The following is an 11,278-nucleotide window of genomic DNA, read 5'->3' on the forward strand; positions in this document are numbered from 1 at the left end:
CTACTCTTTTACCAACGAATAGTGGGATTGACCGTCACATTATAACGCCCCCACAGCTGAAAGGGCGAGCATGTTTTGTGTGACGGGGATTCGAACCCGCGACCCTCAGATTGCGAGTCGAGTGCCTTAACCACCTGGCCATGCCGAGCCCATATATACTAAAAGTATTTTAAACAAATAAGACTGATTCATTTTCTCGATCATTGTAAGCTATATTTGAGCTAATGTCCACCAAATTTTGGAAATATTTAATCAAATGTTTTAATAAATATATACATCTGCTAGAAAGTTTTTAAATACTAAGGAATATATATACTAATGTACAATATCACTGCATTATTAATTTCTCAAAATATATAAAACTCGTGAAGTTTTAATTAGCTTTTTATGTTATCTGTTCATCCTTAGTATTTTGGCGTTCGCATTACATTTTAAGTACTGTGAGTAGGACACAACTGTGCTTTTTTTTTCATGCTAGTATTAAAACATTTTAAGGCCCAATTTAGCTTTAGTGCTCTTAAAGTTCTTGTATGATAATATTACGACATTGTGGCTCTTCTGTGTTCTAATTTCAGTGCATTAGGATAAGGTATTTTTGGTAATTGACTTTTGGTCATTATCTAGTTTTTTAAAACCTTTTAACCAATTAAAATGGTAATGATTGATCGCTAAGAACAGGCCATGGTTGTTAAAAATGGAGATACCGATATATTTAATAATAAATCAACAAGTACTCATGGGTTCATAAAAAAAATATAATATTTTAATAACTTGACTTGCATGTCTTTATGGTCCTTTTTTACGTTACAATATTTTAAATAGACAAACTACATATTTTTGAAAATATATATAAAAGTAATTTCTTGTGGTATGCAATACCTTGAAACACCGTCAGTGATATTAATGAAAAACTCTACAGTGAGACTAAGATTTTAGCTGTTAATAAGGTTATAACTATGAGAAATTTTCATTTCAGGCATATATATTGGGAAATCTTACAGTCAGACCATGAGGGAGGAGGATTTTAGCTGTTAATAAGGTTATAACTATGGGGAATTTTCATTTCAGGCATATAGATTGGGAAATCTTACAGTCAGACCATGAGGGAGGAGGATTTTAGCTGCTAATAAGGTTATAACTATGGGGAATTTTCATTTCAGGCGATTGGGAAATCTTACAGTCAGACCACGAGGGAGGAGGGTTTATAGAAACTGTCAAAAATTATTTTCTTCACCAATTGCTAAGGAAACCTACAAGGAAAAATGTTCTTTATGATTTACTGTTAACTTCTAATATAGAAAAGGTTGGAAGGGGGAGATTGAGTAACATCTGGGTTCAAGTGGTAATTGCTCAATTATATTTGATGTGCTGTTTATGGGGATCAGGAATAATGAGAGTTTTTGGTTACAAATTAAAAGAAAAACTAATCTAAAAAGAAATGCGACAAAAATTATCCATTGTTAACTGGTAAACTGAGTTAACTTTCAGATATTCAGCAAACATTTGACAAGGTGCCTAAAGGGCTTGTTAAAAATTATCTCTGTAGGTGTGGGGAATACATGGAGTTCAGTCAAATTAGATTGATGTCACAAGTGGGGTACCTCAGGGCTCAGTGTTTGGACCTTTGTTCTTTCTGAATTACATAAATAATATACATAAAGGAATGGTCAATAATTACTTAGATTTGCTGATTATATTAAAGTCTAGGATAATGCTGGCTGTAGTTCTTGATAAAATCATTTATATTATTTGGCAAGTTAGGCGAATATATGTCAAATGGATTTTAATTATAATAAATTCAAGGTGATGCATGTGGGTTATCATAATTTAAACCAGGAGTATAATTATGATGGTAATAACCCTAACAATATTATGGAAAAAAACGATTTTGATGTTCTGGTTGATCAGTCTCTTAAGCCATCAAAACAACGTATTGTTGCTAAATAGGACTTTAGGTTGTATCTACAAAAGCATTGAATACAAGTCTAAATAGGTTAGAATTTCATTGCATAGGTCAGTTCTTAGGTCCAATTTGAAATATTGTGCTCAATCTTAAGCTCCTTATCTAAGAAAGGACATTGATTTGGAAAGTTTTCACGCAAGAGTTCTGAAGCTGATTTCTTTTTTTTTAAAGGAAGAGTTAAAAGGGATTTGGTTGAAGTATTTAAAATTGTTAATGGAATTAATAATGTGGATGCATCATCTTTTTTGAAAATGGTAAGACTAGAAGACACAAATATAAATTTTGGGTGGGTCATCTTCAGATAAGAAAGTTTTATTTTTCTAATAGGGTGGTTGGTCTTTGGAATGAGCTGCCTTCAAATATAATGAATGCAATAAAATTTTGGGTGTTTAAAAGAGGGCTAGATAAACACCTGAATGATAATAATTGGCTGTGAGTAGACGGGACGGCCTAGATGGACCGACAGGTCACTTGGTATCCTTAACCTTTTTGTTAAGTGCGTGGCAAAGACTGAAAGTGTCAACTCTTGTTCATACAAAGATCGGTGGCGTCATCGATGTCACTTAGTAAGAGCTTTTTGGTCATTGGCAGTGACATCAATACCAGTGAATAAAGGTAGTGTAATGGATGGCAGTGAAACATAACATATATTGAATAATACCATTGATGCAGTAAAAATATATCTACATACAGTTAGTATTATTAGCATCCGCTAATGACATGTTTAACGTCAAACTAAGCTATTCATAGTAAATTAAGCTAAATCAAACTAAATTCATAGTAAAACTATCGATTAAAAATGAAATAAATAAAATGAAATGTATTAAATAAAAAGATAAAAAAATTAAAAATAAGTCAACACAAAACATCGGCAAAGCGACAACACAGTTTTTTTAATAGAACAGAATTAAAATCGAACATGGATTATTCAAGTATTAGGAGTATTTTTAGCAGTTAGTGAATAATAATATTTATACTATCTACTGTATATCACATTGTTTTTCAAAGAATCTATATTACATCATAATTTGTCAGTGACTCATATTCACTATTTGGTTGTTTTTAATATAAGCACAAGGTATTTTTATTTCCGTGTAAAAAAGTTATATTTCTTACTGATGACAAGAACACCTATCCTTTTTTTTTAAAGATATTATACAAACAAGTCTTGCTTTTATCGAATGACAACAAAAAAAGAGCCGCAAGGAGAAATATTCCAACGTTACTCTCAGGACTTGCTGATGAGGCACGTAATCGAACACTATGAACTTTGAGATATTGAAGTACACGTAATAGCACTAAACTTTATACTTGTATAGAAACAGGTGATGTTAGTGAATTCTTCAAAATACGACCTTTGAGCGTTATTAATGTAGTCTATTTAGTATCAAAATTGAACGAAGTTTTGACACCATCACGCTTCAGAAGTACTAATGTGTTTTATAAGCAAATGTTTTGAATATATCACTTAAATACTTGTGTGTATGAAAGCACATTGTGCTAATACAGTAGTAAATTAACAAAGAACGATTTGTAAGCACAATCGTTGTTTGTTAATTTAGAACCGATCTCATTTAAAGTTGAAAAGTTCTGTAATATGATAATAATGCATTAATTTTTAACTACTCATTGGAAAATTTAATGTCATCTACAAAGCTCGTGTGTTTATTATTTTACCAAATAAAACTTTCTTTTATTAGCCTCGTATTTTGAAGCATATCCAGATGTTTTATCGATTTTATATTCTTTCATTCTATGAAGCATTTCGTTCGTCCCAAGTCTTCAGAAATGTCATCAAATAGCGTGATAATGGATAAACAATACAACATAATATCTAGTGCAGATTAACGCCATATTTTATTGGTTTTCATTAATTTTAGACGAATATAACCTACTCTCTTGTAGAAGTAAAACGATTTTACAATATATATATATGTATATATATTTGTATTATTAACAAACATAGATACAACGAAGAACTCATGGACGTAGAAAAATCTTCCGGTGGCTCAGCAATAACGTTGAGACATGATAATACTAAAATTCGGAATTCGATACCTGTATCAGACATAGCACAGATAGCCTGTTGTTTAGCTTTGTATTAAAACAAACAACTAATAGGTGGTAGAAAGATACTACCTGGTTCGTATGTTTGTCTTTTGTACCATAATTAAGCAAATTTTATTATCACAAGTAAATTGGCAACCTCAGAGTTATGTTTTTCTCCTTTTCAAGAAGACTAAAATAAATATGCATTGCTACAAAATGAGAAGTTTTGGCTTACCTTCATAAATTAAACTTTGGAGCTTAAGATATGGTAGATGAGTTCATTTTGAAATATTTATGTGCAGTAAATCTCATTGAACGAGACACACACACAAAACAAACATACAGCTGGTGATGGCATTCATTAATTTATCTTACTGAATCGTATTTGAAAAAGGCAATAATATAGGCAGGCAACATAATATAAAATTCTCTAAATAAATATAGGTATCTTTAAAAACATAAAATGAATATATTTTGTTTCATATTTTTTAAACAAAATGATACAACACGATACACATGAATGATAACTACTGTCTTTATAAAACACTTGTACTTAGAATAAGCTAAAACCATCTTTGTTCAAAATTAATTTATTGCACAATATTGAAAGAGATGTTTGAAATTCAGACTAAATAACAAATAACACTATCTTGACAGTTCATTTAAAATATTAATCTACTTACGTATTTATATACTACATTTTTATTATATTTAACTAAACAAAATAAAATAAAAACACCGATGTTAATAGTTGAACAAATATTTGAAAAAGTCAATAGTCTAAAAAGGTTTCTAATACGTTTACTTACCAGCCTCAAAATAAAGTCGCAACTTGTACTCTTTAGAGACGAAAGTGTTACTTGACCTCCTTCCAAAAGATCAGATATGTGATTAGTTAAGAACACCTTCGTTTTGAAACAAGTTGTAGCTTATATTATCATATCAAGGTATATTATCATAATTTATATTGACGTCACTATGATCAAATTCCTCTTAGCGCACGCTGATTGTCTCAATCGCTGACCAATAAACGTTCGCGGTGGTGAATGAAAAAAAAGGACACGCAGTGATGATACAGAACATTTCGTGAGCTTGTTTTCTCTACATGTTCTCACATCATATGCCGTATTTTGCAAATAATTATACGTTTCTTTGTCTTCCCTTCTACTTATAAAAGTAAAGGTTTTTTTAAGGGTTTGTCTCATTAAGATATAGATGGGTAAGCGTTTTTGTTTGGGGACAATTAGAGAGAGAGAAAAACTCTCAAAAGGGAAATCAGATGCCCATGTGATGTACTTTTACTGGCTGTCTATGATCGAAACAGTCTTCCTTTAAGGGGCTGTTTCATATTCTTTACTCTGTAATAGTGAGAAGGTGCTAACGTCGTGGGTTTGATCGAAATATAAAGATAGGAAATTAATAAGCTTTTATTGTTCTTGCTTAAGTAACTTGCACATTTATCAAATTATACGTTAAGTTTTTATGGTCAAACCTAAAGAATTACAACGAAAAATCCTTCGCATGAGTTTGATTGGTAAGTAATATAATAATCTCATTTTTAACCTGATGATGACCTAAGTATGTAGAAAGGTTGTTACTCGTTTTGTGTTTTTAAATAAAACTTTTTAATACCCATATCAGTCGTATCTACTATATATATATATTTACTTCAAGTGGATTCTTCGTCATCATGAAATAAGGTAATTGATGTTACCTAATTCATTAAATGCCGATTGTGCCTGTGAATTGTGGGACTATTCTTATGGTAGGTATGTGAACAGAACATAAAAAATTATATTCCAGTTTCATTAATAGTCTAGAAAAAGTGTTAGATTTGATTGTTTTAAAAAGCAATTAATTTTTCTGCGTGTTAACCCCAGGTCAAAGCCAGCTTATTCAAGTTGGTAGCTTGGCTCTCAATAAAACGCATCGGTCTTTCTATATTCGACAACTGCGGCTACTTTGGTAAGAAGGTCACAATCACCGTTTAGTATTTCCACATGTTAACTCCAGATCTTGGTCAGAGAGGTCAGATTATCTGAGGTGGTAGGTTGGGTTTTTAAATAAAATTTATCAATTCAACAACTGCTGCGATGTTGATGAAAGGTAAAACTTACTTTTGTTCGAAAACTATCAACTGAAATTGAGACAACCATAGAACGTGATGTTACATGGAGTAACTCAGCCTTTTTGTATCCGCTTAGTGTAAGCACGTAAAAATAATTTTCATTTAGTTAAATGTGCACAAAATATACAGAATCCTGGCAGAAAATCTCGGATAAACGATAATAAAGGATAAATTGTCATGTCTAAATAATTATTCTTTTTTTATTTTATGCAACGTTTCGAGCAGACGCCCTTCTTCAGGCAGTAAAGACTGTGTTAAATTAGGCCTAATTTGCAAAAACTAAAAGTTTTTATTTATACGCGTTGAGTTATCCTTTATTACCTCTTATTTTACTTTATTTTTTTGCTCAGTTTTGCTGATGAAAAGATACAATAATCCTGACAGGTATCACTAAAACGTTTGTATATAATATAGTCCATAAGTTTTCTTAATAAATGTTTCTAACAATCATGCGTCAAACTGCTTGTGAATTTATGAATTTGTTGGTCATAAATTTCCTAATAACATATAAGTCATGTAAAATGTTAACAATGCAAAAATACCATCAACGATGCAATTAGTCTTAATAATTACTGCTAGGGTACCCTCTATATTATACATAGAAAATCGAGCGATTTTGATAAATATTTTTTAGTAAATATTTTACACTGGTCGTTGTAAGAGGCAACAATTTGAAATTAGTCAATAATATAACTATGTAAAAACCACCGGTAATGACCCGTATAAAATCAGATTGGTAATATGTGGTTGATGATGTTTACTATTATGCACAGTATACACACGATCTCTGTACTCTGTAGTTGTAGACGTAAAATCTATCGGTTTCTAAACATCTAAGGTAGTGTGTTCTGTTTGAGTGCCCTGTACGGCAAAGCCTTACAGTAAGCAAAAACTAGCTAAACATCATTTATAAACACTTCAAGCTAAACATCATGAGCTAGAAGAAAGTTATATTCCGAAATCATGGTGCAAAAACAGTGATATTTTATAGGTTAATTCCTGGGATAAATAGGGCACGTTTTGTAAAGGTACTATTGATTTTGATCCCTGGTGGTAATGTACAAATTTCATCATCACAGCAAAGGGTGCTTATAGAAACACAATAAAACCGTGAAACATAAACGCATTTGTCTAGATTTCTCCTTAAGAATCCGTCTTGCAAGTAACATTGAACCAACCGTGGACTACTTGGTAGTGTGTCTGGATGCAATACTGATCCAGGCGTGAGCTACTTGGTAGTGTGTCTGGATGTAATACTGATCCAGCCGTGGACTACTTGATAGTGTGTCTGGATGTAATACTGATCCAGCCGTGGACTACTTGATAGTGTGTCTGGATGTAATACTGATCCAGCCGTGAGCTACTTGGTAGTGTGTCTGGATTGTGGCTCTGAACCAGCCGTGAGCTACTTGGTAGTGTGTCTGGATTTTGGCTCAAAGCCAGCCGTGGGCTACTTCATAGCGTGGCTGGATATAATCCTGAGCCAGCCGTGGGCTACTGGGTTGTGTGTCTGGATGTAATACTGAGCCAGCTGTGGGCTACTTGATAGTGTGTCTAGATTGTAGCTCTGAGCCAGCCGTGAGCTACTTGGTAGTGTGTCTGGATGTAATACTGATCCAGGCGTGAGCTACTTGGTAGTATGTCTGGATTGTGGCTCTGAGCCAGCCGTGGGCTACTTGATAGCGTGCCTGGATGTAATACTGATCCAGCCGTGGGCTACTTGGTAGTATGCCTGGATGCAATACTGAGCCAGCCGTGGGCTGCTTGGTAGTGTGCCTGGATGTAATACTGAACCAGACGTAAGCTACTTGGTAGTGTGCCTGGATGTAATACTGAACCAGACATAAGCTACTTGGTAGTGTGCCTGGAAGTAATACTGAACCAGACGTAAGCTACTTGGTAGTGTGTTTGGATGTAATACTAAGCCAGTAGCGGGATACTTGGTAGTGTGCCTGGATGCATTACTGGGCCAGCAGAGGGCTACGTGGTAGTGTGCCTGAACATAATACTGAGCCAGCCATGGGCTACTTAAGAGCATGCCTGGATTGTGACTCTGGGAGTGTTCGTATCCGTTGTTGAAAAAAAGTGATCCGAACTTTAGAGCTGTGGAGAGCTCTATAAAAATGATAATCAAACATCAACTATCCAATCAGATAAGAGAAGCACAAGACTCGGAAACAAATACTGTAGACTAAATGTTTTACCTCTTGTTTATGAGTTGAAGATTAGGGAAGACTAAACGCAGATAGCCCTCGTGCAGCTTCACATATAACTAATATTAAAAATAGTACAAAAAGTAACAAATGCTTTTAGTTTATTAAACAGTACTTCATAGTAGTGCTTCTTTCGTTTGTTTATTTCTGGTAATATTCTTTTACCAGTTTCTTTATTTAATCTTTACTGTTGGGAGTATCAATCGATCTATCTGCTTAAGACAGTGGTTGAACTTTAAGTTTCACTGAAGATCACATTAACTAATTTCCGGCTTAGACTGGACAGTGGAAGCCAGTCCTAAGTTCAATGAAACAATTTTTTCCCGTTATTATACTTGCCACGTCGTGCATGGGATAGTTTATGGCAATGTAATACCTCCAGCTAAACATGTGTTGCATAATATCTGGTGTTATGACGGCCCTAACGTCCTTAATGGATTGATGGAGATTATTTAGTGAACGTGATGTATTTTATTGCTTACTAACAGCGTTTAATGAACTATAATAAAACCAGAAGTCAATAAAGCTATGTCTAGTTGGTGAATTCGGAGGGTGTGAAGAAAGTAAAATCTAGATTCTAGAACACGTTGTGAAGCTTAGTATACGAGTTTTTATTTGTTGTACAAATTTACAAGAATTTCATTTGTTACTGTTAATGACATCTACCAATGTTTTTATGTAACTAATGTTTTTGTTTGCTGTCATAAGTCAACAACAAGAATTTCACTTGTAACTTCTATTGAAATATACCAATGTTTTTCATGTAATTAATTAAATTATGGCTTCATTCTATGCTTAACATAATTTGGTAATTGATCAACCATATCTCTAATTACTATTCGAATAGTATCCAAAATGAACTATCTTGATAGAACAAATGATTCTTCAGGTTTCAGAACCAATTATGGGATTGAATTTATTCTGCCAAACGTTCAAACGAAACAGTCTTCCTTAAGTGCTGCATTCAAATACACCTACAAAGTAGATGAGGCAAGGAACTTTTCAGATATCTTCACTTTCGTTGTAGTCAAAGCCATTTCTTTTACGTTCTATAAAGACTTAAAAAATGGTACCTAGTTCTCTTTACTGCCTTCATCTTAAACTGCTTGATTTGTGAAAATTAGTTTCCCCTCTTAGATGTTTTCTACTGACCAAAACCTCATTGGGATCTTTTACGAACCACTTAAGACAATTTATTCTTCTGTGATATAATTTACCTTGACGTAATTAAACTTTATATATATATATATTGTGACGTATTAGAATTTCAAATAGCCTGAAATTGTAGTTAATGTATCTTTAAAATTTAGTAGTTAAATTGTTACTTTGGTATTTAGTAGTTAAGTGAAAGCCGATATATAGTCAGTTTAGGATATTTGCCAACAAGATTAATACACACAGTTATCTTTTTTAACACAAATATGTTTTAATATTCAAAAAACAATACAATTTTACAATAACAGTTATTACAAATAGTTATTACAAACAATGAGTTATATACAAAAAATTACAAACTTACAAGCAATATAAAGTATTTTTTCTAGTCTGGAACTTCCTCGATATCTTATCGAGGGTTCACGATGAGCGAGTTAATTACGAGTTGTTGTAAGTACGATTCGCTTAGCGGGGAGCTAGCTAGCTTTGTCCTTCGTTATTCACCAGCCACACATGCCGAGTTTTCCACGATGAAGTTATATAATGTTTTCGTAAAAATACTAATGTCCGATGGGAATCCACTGAAGTTAAATGATTTGTAATGTTCGAACTTTGTAAATTCTCTTGTTCTAATATCTGAAGTTTTCCAATTGATAAGCGTTATAACAATCACAGTTATAGCTTCAGAAATTTATAGCACACCAACTAAAGCAAACCAATAATATGTACCACTTTTTAGTGCGTCGCGTTGGTTATATTTATAGGCGTGTGGAGAGTTTCTAGAAAATTCAGATTATGTAACAATACAAAGCTACACTAGCATTTACGTACAAACATATATTGTTGCTTCTTACACTCGAGAATCTTCTACAACTTTAGAAAATAGGCGGAAGTTTCGCAATACATATTTAACAGTATAAGTTATGTACACTTGTAAATATAAATTTAATTCAAGCAAACATCAACGTTAAAGTAAATATATAATAATAAATTCGTCACAATATACATACACACATATATATATGTGAAAAAACTAAAAAAACTACTTATGCAGGAAACATAATTAGTGGTTTAAAAACAATACATGGGTACAAATCACTATACAGAATGTATACTGGAACTGGAGGCCTAAAATCAGTATCAATTGTCCCTTAATAAAATATGCGATCTTATCAAGTTTTAAATAATTGTCTACCTCCCAAAAAAACTAACTTATGAACATATCTCGATACTTTATTAGCACCCTGAAGCTTTAGAAACACTCTGAATGGGTCAGCTAATGATTAAAAAAAACTATTCCATTTTGAATTATATTAATGTGGATGGGAGTAATTGCCAAAGCAAAACAATGGTGTTTAGATAGTTTATTTATTTATTTATTGTATTTTTCTAGCCATCTCTTTTTTTTTGCATTGAGTGAAAAGTCAAGGTTAACAAAGTTGGTTGTAAATGCTGAAATTGTATTTCTATTTATCATGACAGCAAAGACTTGTTTCAATGACAATATTTCAACTGTTTATATAAACATTAGCTGTTAATTAACCTAAAGTTTGTTGTCAAGACAAAATAATTAACAATATTCTGAAAAATGACACTACGCTTTGAAATTAACTCCTTACAGTAAGTGAATTGCTTATTTCATTAAACGATTAGCCTTGTTGTCAGAAAAAGAAAACTCCTGTTTATCTTACGAATAAGTCTGATGACCAAACAGTTTTATCCCAAACCTAGTTAATTGATAAATGATAAGTATGTTTTATTAATTGACAA

At 32.6% G+C, this 11,278-nt stretch overlaps 1 protein-coding gene across 2 annotated transcripts in view; it reads right to left on the minus strand.

The window, feature by feature from the left end:
• Positions 1-4,899, minus strand: part of LOC111087561 (tachykinins-like) — a 37,213-nt gene extending 32,314 nt beyond the window's left edge. For both annotated transcript variants that reach the window (XM_022394579.1, XM_022394578.1), the window contains exon 1: positions 4,822-4,899. The gene's annotated coding sequence lies outside the window, so the exon portion shown is untranslated. The remainder of the gene's footprint in view (positions 1-4,821) is intronic.
• Positions 4,900-11,278: the final 6,379 nt, after the last annotated feature.

Source organism: Limulus polyphemus, unplaced genomic scaffold (genome assembly GCF_000517525.1).
Source record: "Limulus polyphemus unplaced genomic scaffold, Limulus_polyphemus-2.1.2 Scaffold2297, whole genome shotgun sequence".
Taxonomy (NCBI): domain Eukaryota; kingdom Metazoa; phylum Arthropoda; class Merostomata; order Xiphosura; family Limulidae; genus Limulus; species Limulus polyphemus.